General features: G+C 38.0%; 2 long non-coding RNA genes across 15 annotated transcripts; both read right to left on the bottom strand.

The window, feature by feature from the left end:
• Positions 1–379: 379 nt before the first annotated feature.
• LOC124703022 lies at positions 380–5024 on the bottom strand. 8 transcript variants are annotated; one of them, XR_007002871.1, is made up of 5 exons: positions 3363–5003; positions 2932–3108; positions 2307–2846; positions 2041–2124; positions 380–779 (listed from the first exon to the last, which is right to left on the bottom strand). It is a non-coding gene; the product is annotated as an uncharacterized LOC124703022 (long non-coding RNA). The 8 variants fall into 8 exon arrangements; XR_007002870.1 differs by having other exon boundaries at positions 380–2846; positions 3363–4699; positions 4954–5024; XR_007002869.1 differs by having other exon boundaries at positions 2041–2846.
• An 11-nt stretch (positions 5025–5035) lies between these two features.
• LOC124703023 lies at positions 5036–8009 on the bottom strand. 7 transcript variants are annotated; one of them, XR_007002880.1, is made up of 6 exons: positions 7809–8008; positions 7372–7616; positions 6739–7268; positions 6516–6653; positions 5829–5877; positions 5036–5060 (listed from the first exon to the last, which is right to left on the bottom strand). It is a non-coding gene; the product is annotated as an uncharacterized LOC124703023 (long non-coding RNA). The 7 variants fall into 7 exon arrangements; XR_007002876.1 differs by having other exon boundaries at positions 5829–6653; positions 7809–8009; XR_007002877.1 differs by lacking the exon at positions 5036–5060 and having other exon boundaries at positions 5626–5877; positions 7809–8007.
• Between the last annotated feature and the right edge of the window lie 1858 nt (positions 8010–9867).

Genomic DNA, 9867 nt, shown 5'->3' with positions numbered 1-9867 from the left:
ATAACTAGATTTAAATGTGCGCCTTGGCGCACGATCCCGTGAAGCTCGTGTCATCGTACTTTTTAAATAGCAGTGATAAAAAATTAATTGCCAACATGATAATACATTTCTTAGATTTCACAAAACGATGTCGCTAGGAGAAAATTAGGATAAATCACACGGAACAACAAACGGAGCATCATACATGGGCAGAACCATTACTATGATGGCGGGCTCTATCAGATTTAGGGGCACACCTTCGCGCGGCCTCACCTTTCACACTAACGAATATTATGTCAAACAATTTCTATTATTAATCTTTGAAAATACAGCGGCACAAATCAATAAAAATTCACCATTTGAGTAGTAGAACTTATAAACAACCAGCTATTCATTTGTAGATTATAAAAGTTTGTCATTTCCTTTCAAGTGATATTTGTAAATTATACAAAAACTTCTAAATTTGTCTTTCCAATACGGGGAAATGTTGATATCACGTAACAGCTTATAAGCTTCTAAACAGAAACATTCAGACACCACGTAATAGCTAATAAACTCTAGGCGCCCGACCCCGACCTGTGGACTGATAAACGAATTACAAACCGCTATATTAAGTGAGAGTAGTGCTGATCGACATATAAAGAAAATTACTGAAACAAGAGTGAAATACATCCAGACAGCAAAGCAGAAGAATGCACTACATATATGTAGCGAAAATAGCACAGCTTTCATGCTGGTGAAGCTTCCTCAGCATAGGTCTCAGCATGACACTGGCCAAGATCACGACAGTTTCCATCAAGCTGCAACCATGGAGTGGAAAAATTATTATTTTTGTGTGGACCTAAACTAATGAAGGTAAAAAATATAAAGAAACAAGGAGAATTGAACGATATTAAACCTTTGATAAACCTAGGATGGTAAACAGGTATAACATATTAGAAAAGTAAGCACACTATAAGATCTCCAATCCTTTCTAGCCATAAAGGAAGCAAACAGATTGCATCATACATAATTATATTTAAGCAGAGAAATACCATGAAGCAACTTTAAAATAACTGGTACAGAAAGGAGGATAATACTACTGAACCACAACAATGAGGCATCAGGAAAGAAGAAATATTAGATACTGTACGGAATACACAAGAATAAACAAATTGTGGTTATCTCCACATGCATCAGAAACGGAGCTTGAAAAAGAGGCTAGCAGCAAAATTATGTGCATACCCCCAGGTTGACATTTGTAACAGTAACCACTAAAGAAGAATTATATTACATTAGCTAACAGCATTTGGAAAATCTAAATATAATAGCCTTGATACCATCTAATTAACTTTGAATTTTTATGACAAAAGGAAATCTATATAGCGTTGTCTTGATGTAGCAAATCTTTTGAAAGCTAGAATCTGCTATTTATATTGGAACCAATGTACAATCTGGCAGGCATATAAAGCATCAGCAACAGTGGTAATTGGTAGAGTAATATAACTGATAGTTATTCAAGACTGATATCACCCAAATAAAACCAAGCTAAAAGATAATCATCCATTCTTGAATTGTGAAGAAGCCAACACCAAGGAATAATGTGCTTAGAAAATAGTCGTTGGCACATCTGACTATGGAAAGAGTAAAACTGAAAAAAATGCAGCCAAGGCATGAGATGTCGGAAGCAAAGAAGAGAAGTATCATATGAACATAACCTATTTGTTGCACTTTAGAACGGAAATAAGATTTTTTTTAGAATGTAATACGCCATTTTTTTTAGATCCTAACCCTCATTTCCACAACCATATATGTGTACATCCAGAAAAAGGGAGCATGCCAATACCATGCCACAAGTGAAAAACAACAAAATGGTTGTTAGGTAGCTACTGGAAGCACAATGATTAATAATTCATGAAATTGTAAGGCATATGAAGGTTCCGACGTGTCATGCTATCAACTGATTATTAGATGAACAATATGCAGATAAACAATGAAACTGAAAGCCAAAAGAAAGCAATTAAATTCACTTATGTAGATAAACGATAAAACTGAAAGCCAAAAGAAATCAAGTAAATTTACTTGTGGCAGTGATTAAACTTCCAGCAATAACTCAAAAGGATAGGCACAGTAAAATAGCCTCTGATTCGTGTCTTCTTGTCAGCACTGCAAAATTCAGAAATCAAACTTCTATAGTAATCACAGCCCTCCTCCAAAAACAACCCATGAAATTTTCCTCCAAAAACAATTATTGACCCCATATGCAAGTACAATGACAGAAAATTTTGAATAGAAAGGGATGAGAATAATAAAGAACTCATGAGGGAAAGATAAGAAATAATGTAAACCTGCACCAAACGCTCTGCGCTGCTGCATGGCATCTCCGGCGATAGGAGAAGAGGCAGAGGAGGCCAAGCAGTTGCTGACCTGGGGCAGAAGCCGCACTCCATGCGAATTCATCACATATGGAAATCAGCCAGTAGGTCTCACACTCGTTTCTGTTCAATGAATGACAAATATAGTATTGGACACTGCTGGGTACAAAAACAAAATCAAATATACACACTGATTTAGCTACTAATCTAACATCTTTATTCACCTAAATGAAAGATATGCTTGTAGCTGGAGTTCTAAACCAAAATGTCGAATGCGAAATTCCAAAATGAATTGATAACAAAAATATATGAGGACCACAACAGAAGAAGCGAGCTTGCCTTCCATCTCAGCCTGGTGCTGCTGAACAAACTAACCTTACACTAACGCTTGATCTAGTATATTATTAGATTGGGAAAAATCCATTAAGAAAAATCACTACACTATGAAACCATGTAACCGAAATTAGAGGCTTGCATATAAAGGATTATAATTGGCCAACATCAAGGAATTTCCTGAAACACGAGAATTTGTATATTAATTAAAAGAGAAATAATCTTCTATTCAGGCATATGAAAATTGCAAGACTGAAAGACATACCAAAATCTGTAGCAAAAAGGCCCAGCAGCCTCAAGTGTCCTCGTCTCCTCGCCTAGCTTAGAAGCACCATGGATGCATACAGTGCAAGAAAATGACATAAATGGAGGCATCGAACGGCGCGATGTGAGAAAGGCAGTACAAGGTGTGAGGCCAATACCGGTGGCAACCAGTCCCAATCTGAATAAGACAAACTCAACTATTATGTATTGAAATTAGTAGTAGCTTCTGAAGCCCAATCATTATGGTGAAGATCTAGCCAATTAATGCATAGGGCATCTGAAACCAAGATTTCTAATCGAACAACATGGCATTGATAATAAGAAGATCTACATATCTTTGCAAAGGAACAGTTCACATAAATGTTCATTTAGTGAATTGTATTTTCAATGCTACTATTGCAAGAAAAACCAAAGAGAAGCAATGTGATGTACCTCGGTATCCTTTGGACTGCATATGATTTGCTGCGGTATACTCTTTCTAGCAAGACAAGTTAGCTTCTTCGATGAAAAGGTCATATTCAAACACGGGTGCACATCAGATTTGGGTGCAATATCACAAATAACCTATCAGATAAAAAATTCTAGGTATAAGAAAACAATGATCCCAATTCATAGGGTAACAATCTAGCGAAATAACGCCTGATGAATCTGAAACAATGATTTTTGATCAGACAACATAACATTGATAAGAAAAACACATCTTTGCAGGGGAACAATTCATTGAGTATCCAGAAGAAACAAAAGACATCATTACTGTGATTGTTAATGTATTTTAATTGTCTCACTTGAGAAATATAGACTGGACACACATTGCTTCATCACCTTTGATCTGAACCACCAAACTTTGAACCCGGTATTGGGAAATTCTCTTCAGAAGCCATCAATGCACAAACTAAAAGTAGATACTACTACAGTACACATAATTATAGTTGATATACTGAAATAAAATAATTTATAACTTGTAAGACTCTCTTTGGGTCTAAATATAATTTTCAACTAATATAGTCCAGGCATTGCTTCCAATCACCAAACCGGGTATAAATATTCTCTTTTCTTGATTCTTTTTTTTTCTTAGAAAATAATCTAGCGTCCTCTTTGATCAGTACATATACCAGCAATAAACTGACAAAGGAATAAAGCAAGTAGGCATGAATTCATTTTCGTGTACAGAAATATGAATAGGATGATTTGTTCAAAACAATGTTCAGGTCCAAACATCCAGTTACAACACCATGAATACTTACGTTCTGAAATAAACAAAATAATTGTGTGCAACATCTAATATAAGCTAGTCCTCATGAATGAGAAATTCCTAATATGATCAATCAGTACAGTAGGTACTAACCATTTCTGGTGTGATATGCAATATATTTAAACAAACGCTACATAATTGAAACAATCTGACTGGTAACATCATATTTTGAAGTGCAGGCACTCTACACCTATTGTAATCTTGTATCTTCTATTATAAAATCCACCAGATAAGAATAAACACAACTCTATTTTTTGAGAATTACAAAAGTTCCAAAATATACAAGCAAACTAAGCATATTCATTTTACGAAGTAATGCCTTCTTGAGCAAGTACAACAAATAAGTTAGTGAAGACATCAAGAAAACCTATGCCACAAAGAGGAGCTGGAGAAATCTCACCAGGTGACATCAAGAAAATAACAGGAGATCATGTGCACCTTGTAACTGTTCGCCGACATCCCGCAGAATATCAAAACATCAAGAAAAACATGAACACATCTAGGACCCCAAGCATATCTGGTTAAACCAATACATTAATAGATATGCCGATTAGTTTTCTGGTAACTTCATTGTGAATCTCTCACTGATTTTTACTAATCATCTTTCTTGGGTGGACAACTAAGCCACTTTAGCATAAGCGGTAGTATCAACAACAACAAAAATCCCCAAGTTATCTATTGTGTTTTTTACTTATGGCTAAAACACAGCCTCTAATGAGGCGGTGAAAGACAAGTTTAAAATAGAAAGCTTCATCATCCAGTAAAACTCACCTTTAATTCTTTTGGCACACATTATAGAAGAAATCAATGGAACTCTTTGAGCATGCGGAATGCATATGCAGGTCAGCACAGAGCCATTATACCTTGTTTTAATCAACCTGCGTATATAAGAAACGACGATGAAATTCTCTTTAGAGACAGATTAGAAGCCAATGCAAATAAATAATAGCGGGCAAAATTAGCAAAACATTGTTTTCAGCCATAAAACAGCTTCCTTTAGGTAATTGCACCTACAAATCAACATGAAGAATGAACTAATTAATAGGACTATATATACAGTTCAGTTGTTAGGAATCCAACACAAATAAGAATATGTAGAAAGACCCTGTTTACTAAGCAGTCAGTAAGTAGAGCGGACCGGATCAGCTAGTGCTCTGCTGCTAGCCATTGTATATGTTTTTCAAAAACATAAGAAGACAGAGTAAAAATTCAAAAGGTAAAATAAGAAAAGATATTCATGGAAGAGAAGCATCAGAGTTATCTCTACTCTCATAATTAACCATGCAGCAACACACTATTCAATGTAGTGACACAATCATAATTATACATGTTCATGTTAGTACTACCATAGTACCAAGCGAGATAGGTGGAAAGGAGCCTAAAATCAAATCTTGCAGCAAATTTTGGAAGAATTGTAAACATTGTAATACGGATTCCGTGAGATCCTCCTTGATTTCTCCAATCTTTTTAGAGCTCTAAACATATTTCTAGAAATAGGATATCAGCAAATAGTGGAAGCTGAGATTTTTGATAGGTAATCTACCGCATTTTCTCGCACAAAAAAGCATGCACCAGAGAGACTCGGACTAACATTATACACTAATCAAAGATGGCATTGGCTGTTTAAAGACAGTTCAAAGACGCACACTGCCTAATGCTGCAGATTTTAGCCGAGCTTCTTGCACACCTTTCTATCTGCATACATGGTTATCACAATTCATTTACTTACTTTACCATGTGCAAGGAAGACAGATAGTAATGTTTATGTATGTAAACAAAAAGTAGCTAAATCACATTTTTCACAAAATGGGGATTTCTGGATCAAACGTTTAGCGACTTTTGGATAGAACAATCAGGAGGCAGTAGTAACCGTCAAATAACCATCTGGTTATATAAGGAAGAAAAGAGGCAAAATAACCTAAATCTTTTTTTAACCTGGAGACTAATAAATCAAGTGAAGATAGTCAGCTAGGATTAGGAATTTCTGTTTATTGCAACCAATGGTAGCCTCACAACACCCTTCGCACAATAGGAACATATATGTGAAACCACCAGCGCCTATCTGGAAGTAGAAAAAAAATATTATGTACTACTTTGATCCACCATGTCCAGTATTGACCATGTGTAATATCACATTCAGTAAGCCCAACCAGATACCAATGGCTTATGTATGTCACAAATAGTAGATGGATGCTATTTTTTACAAAAGAGGGAAATATTCTGAATCAAGCAATTAGCAACTTCCCAGAAGTATAATTAGCGAGCACACCAAATCAGATTGAATTCATGAAAGGTAAGAAAAAAGAGGCAATAAGAACTGAATCTGTACTAACCCAAATGTCTCACAAGCTCTCAACACCATAAGGAGGAGCGGATATGAGACCTGGACCTACTCCATTCAGTCAAATATATTTACATGAGTACTACTGCAAGAACCAGCGAAGAGAAGCAATGTGTCGTTGCTTATAGATCTGGTGGCATCGGAAGAAGACGTGTAAGATAACAAGAAGCCTGCTGCCGGACGACGTCCTCCACAAAAGAAATATGTAAACTTACTTTGCCAATGCTAGCATGTCATGGACCTTGCCGAGCGAGCCTTTCCTCCTCTCTGGTTGGGAACATGAGATGTTAGTGACTCGTCCAGAAAAACACCCTCTTTAATGCTAAGCACCGAGCATATCATTATGAACATTAACATATATGTCACAATACATGAGGACGTTGGAAAGTCATTATGCAGCAGAAAATTATTTGGAAACATTAAAAGACACGAAATTTGCAAATGATTATGACTGTATGTCATGTATGAACTTATCGATGCAACTATCTAAATTTCAAGCCACAAATAAAGCTCAGCACAATCTTGTGCTTATACAGCCCAAGCCTCATATGTATTTTGATATGAACAATAAATCATACTTTCACCAGAACTAAATATCCACTCATATATAGGACAATTAATCAAATGCACCTGATCAGAAAATAACTTATCTGAAAATTTAGAAGGGATTCACATCATGGCCACGGCTGAGCTGAGCTTTCCCAAGTCCTAGCGTGCCAACTCACATACGCTGGGGAGTGCTAATCTGAATCATGTATTGTATATGAGCAAACAAAAGGATGGCAGAAAATTAACCGGGGCTTTGTACTAATGTAGATTATGGATGGGATCTCTGCAAAGATGTGTACCTGAACTTGCCCCTTCTCTCTTATCTTGTCCTGCATCTGCAAGAGCTATCTTTCACAAGAGAAAACGCGCAAGTGGGAACCTAATCCCTGGGAGGGGCAGTAAGATTGAGAGAGAGGGAGGGAGAAACCTGGGATCAAGTAGTCTTGCCGCTCCATCTCTCTTTCTGTCCTCTTCCTTCTCCTAGTTCTCACCAGCGGTAGTACACCACCATCGGCTAGCCACTGAGCACCACGAAGGTGAGTACCTGAAAAACAAGCACGAGGATCCAAGGAAGGGGGCTGAGATGAACATAAATCTGATACAAAAAAACTAATGAGTAATTGGAGGAAGAATAAGAAAAACAAAATATGAAACAAAGCTGTGATGAAATAGAACAGAACAAATCTTAGACAAAGCAAAAGGAGATCTTGCATCTGGTGCTGCAGAAGCAATATACCTTATTTGGCTTGGGCTAGTGAGGACGGTGGTCCGGCGAGGAGGCCTGCCTGCGGATCGACCTCTACACGTTCGTCTCTGTGACAGCGGCGGCCACGCCCCTTTCTCTTCTTCACCATAAGAAGGACCGGCGGCCGCTTTCACAAATTCCTTATCCCGCCCAAGCCCAGCGGCCCGCTCGAGCCACACGCGACGCTCACGCCAAGGCTAGCGCTGTTGCCGTCCGGCCATGGCGACGACGGGAGGCGGCAGTCGGCTACTGGCCGCCATGGCGATGACGGGAGGCGGCACTTACGCCCAAGGGTGGTGCTTCTCCGGGCCGGCTATGGCGACGACGGGAGATCGACCGGAGGAGGGAGAGGCGAGGAGGGAACGAACGGGAGAGGAGGGGCCGGGGAGAGAAATCGCCAGCCGGCGGCGGGCGGAGGCGTGGACACGCGAGAACAAGTTCGAGGAGGAGACGAAAGAGGAGGGGATTGGAAACGTGGGGATAGGGTTGGTTCGCTCGTTTGGCTGTCAAAGATATTTTTGGGCCGATCCAATCACACAACGCCACGTGGCCCACTCATTGGAAACAAAATGGGGCGACTGCCCAGCCCGTGCGTGCGACGTGCGTGGCGTGGATAGCCTCTCCTTGCCCCATGGGGGTGCAACGTTTATACCTTTAGATCTATGCATAAAAATAGGATATTTCAATTTAGCTAACTTCTCTTGTAAGAAAATGTGCCAATCGGATCTAGTAAGTTACATCTAGCAGAGAAGTACCGTAGTATAAATTATGATTTGTAGAAAGTAAAATTTCCCTCTGTACTTTTCCTTTATACATATACGTGCCAATAGTAAATCTAGAAACAAAAGAATGAATACACAAATAACAGTGCTCAGATTTGATACCATCATGGGATCTGAAACTCTTATATTACCCCTTTTACTGTCGGAAAAGAGCTCCAGGTTATAAACTCTAATCTATGCACCTACCATTTATATCGAATAAAAGAGTTTATGTTTCGGATTTATGCTGCTAATTTATGCTTCAGAATTACTCGAAAATATTTATGCTTCGGATTTATGCTGCTAATTTATGTATCACGAATCCAACCATGTGAGATAAAAGTAAATTCAATGAAATAAATGTATATATAGACTAAAAGCATCTACTTTAGATGGCATCACATGGATTAATTTACCCGCCAAAATATCTAACATTGTTAACATCTTATTTTCTTCCACGCATGCAGCCTCATCAAGCGAAACCTGAAAAATTGCATTAAGCCATTCATGTCATCTAACTAAGAGATCGTGAGGAAATAATTTGCACTGGAACAGAACTTACAGATGTAGAGTGGTCACCGCCCTCGTCTGAGTAAGTATTTTCGTTCTTCCATCATTAAGAGAAGTACAACCGTATACACAATAATATATAATAGGGAAAATAGACAAATATTAATTATATAGTGTCATATGGAATGATGCAAATGTCTCCACACCTATTGCTAATAGGATCTTTGCATTTCCTAGAAATTATTTCCCTATGCAAAGAATGTGATATCAGAGCATGAAGATTCTTGTCGTCATTTTACCTTACCTCCGTACATCAAAAAATAAGACTTTCTATCTTCAGAGTGAACGATGGACATAGCCAATTAACATCTTCGCCAGGAAATAAACTAAATCGGCCAGTATACAGAACACATGTCTGTAATGTCAACCTTGTCCTGTTAACAAAACATGTGAAAACAAAAACTTCAGACTAAAATTGGCTTTTCCAATTCTTATATTTACCTATATGGTCCACTATATGGAAAGAAAGAACATTATTACAAACGTATATTCTTTAACTTCTGATTTTTTGATGCTTCCTTCGTATGAAATCCTGTAGCAGAACAATAATTTCAGTGTCAATCTGAACAATAAACTAAGAACGAAATGAGCTGGCCGTAGAAAATAGACCTTACGCAACAATAGTCAATAATTTGTATTGTTGTCTTTCACACTTGACGATCACCCCTACCGCACCTTGTTACTATTGATTGAACGTTGCTCTGTCCCTTGATCAAATT

This window comes from Lolium rigidum, chromosome 3 (assembly GCF_022539505.1).
Source record: "Lolium rigidum isolate FL_2022 chromosome 3, APGP_CSIRO_Lrig_0.1, whole genome shotgun sequence".
In the NCBI taxonomy this organism is placed as follows: Eukaryota; Viridiplantae; Streptophyta; class Magnoliopsida; order Poales; family Poaceae; genus Lolium; species Lolium rigidum.
The sequence above is the reverse complement of the archived record's forward strand: the minus strand, read 5'-3'. Positions and strand labels throughout refer to the sequence as shown.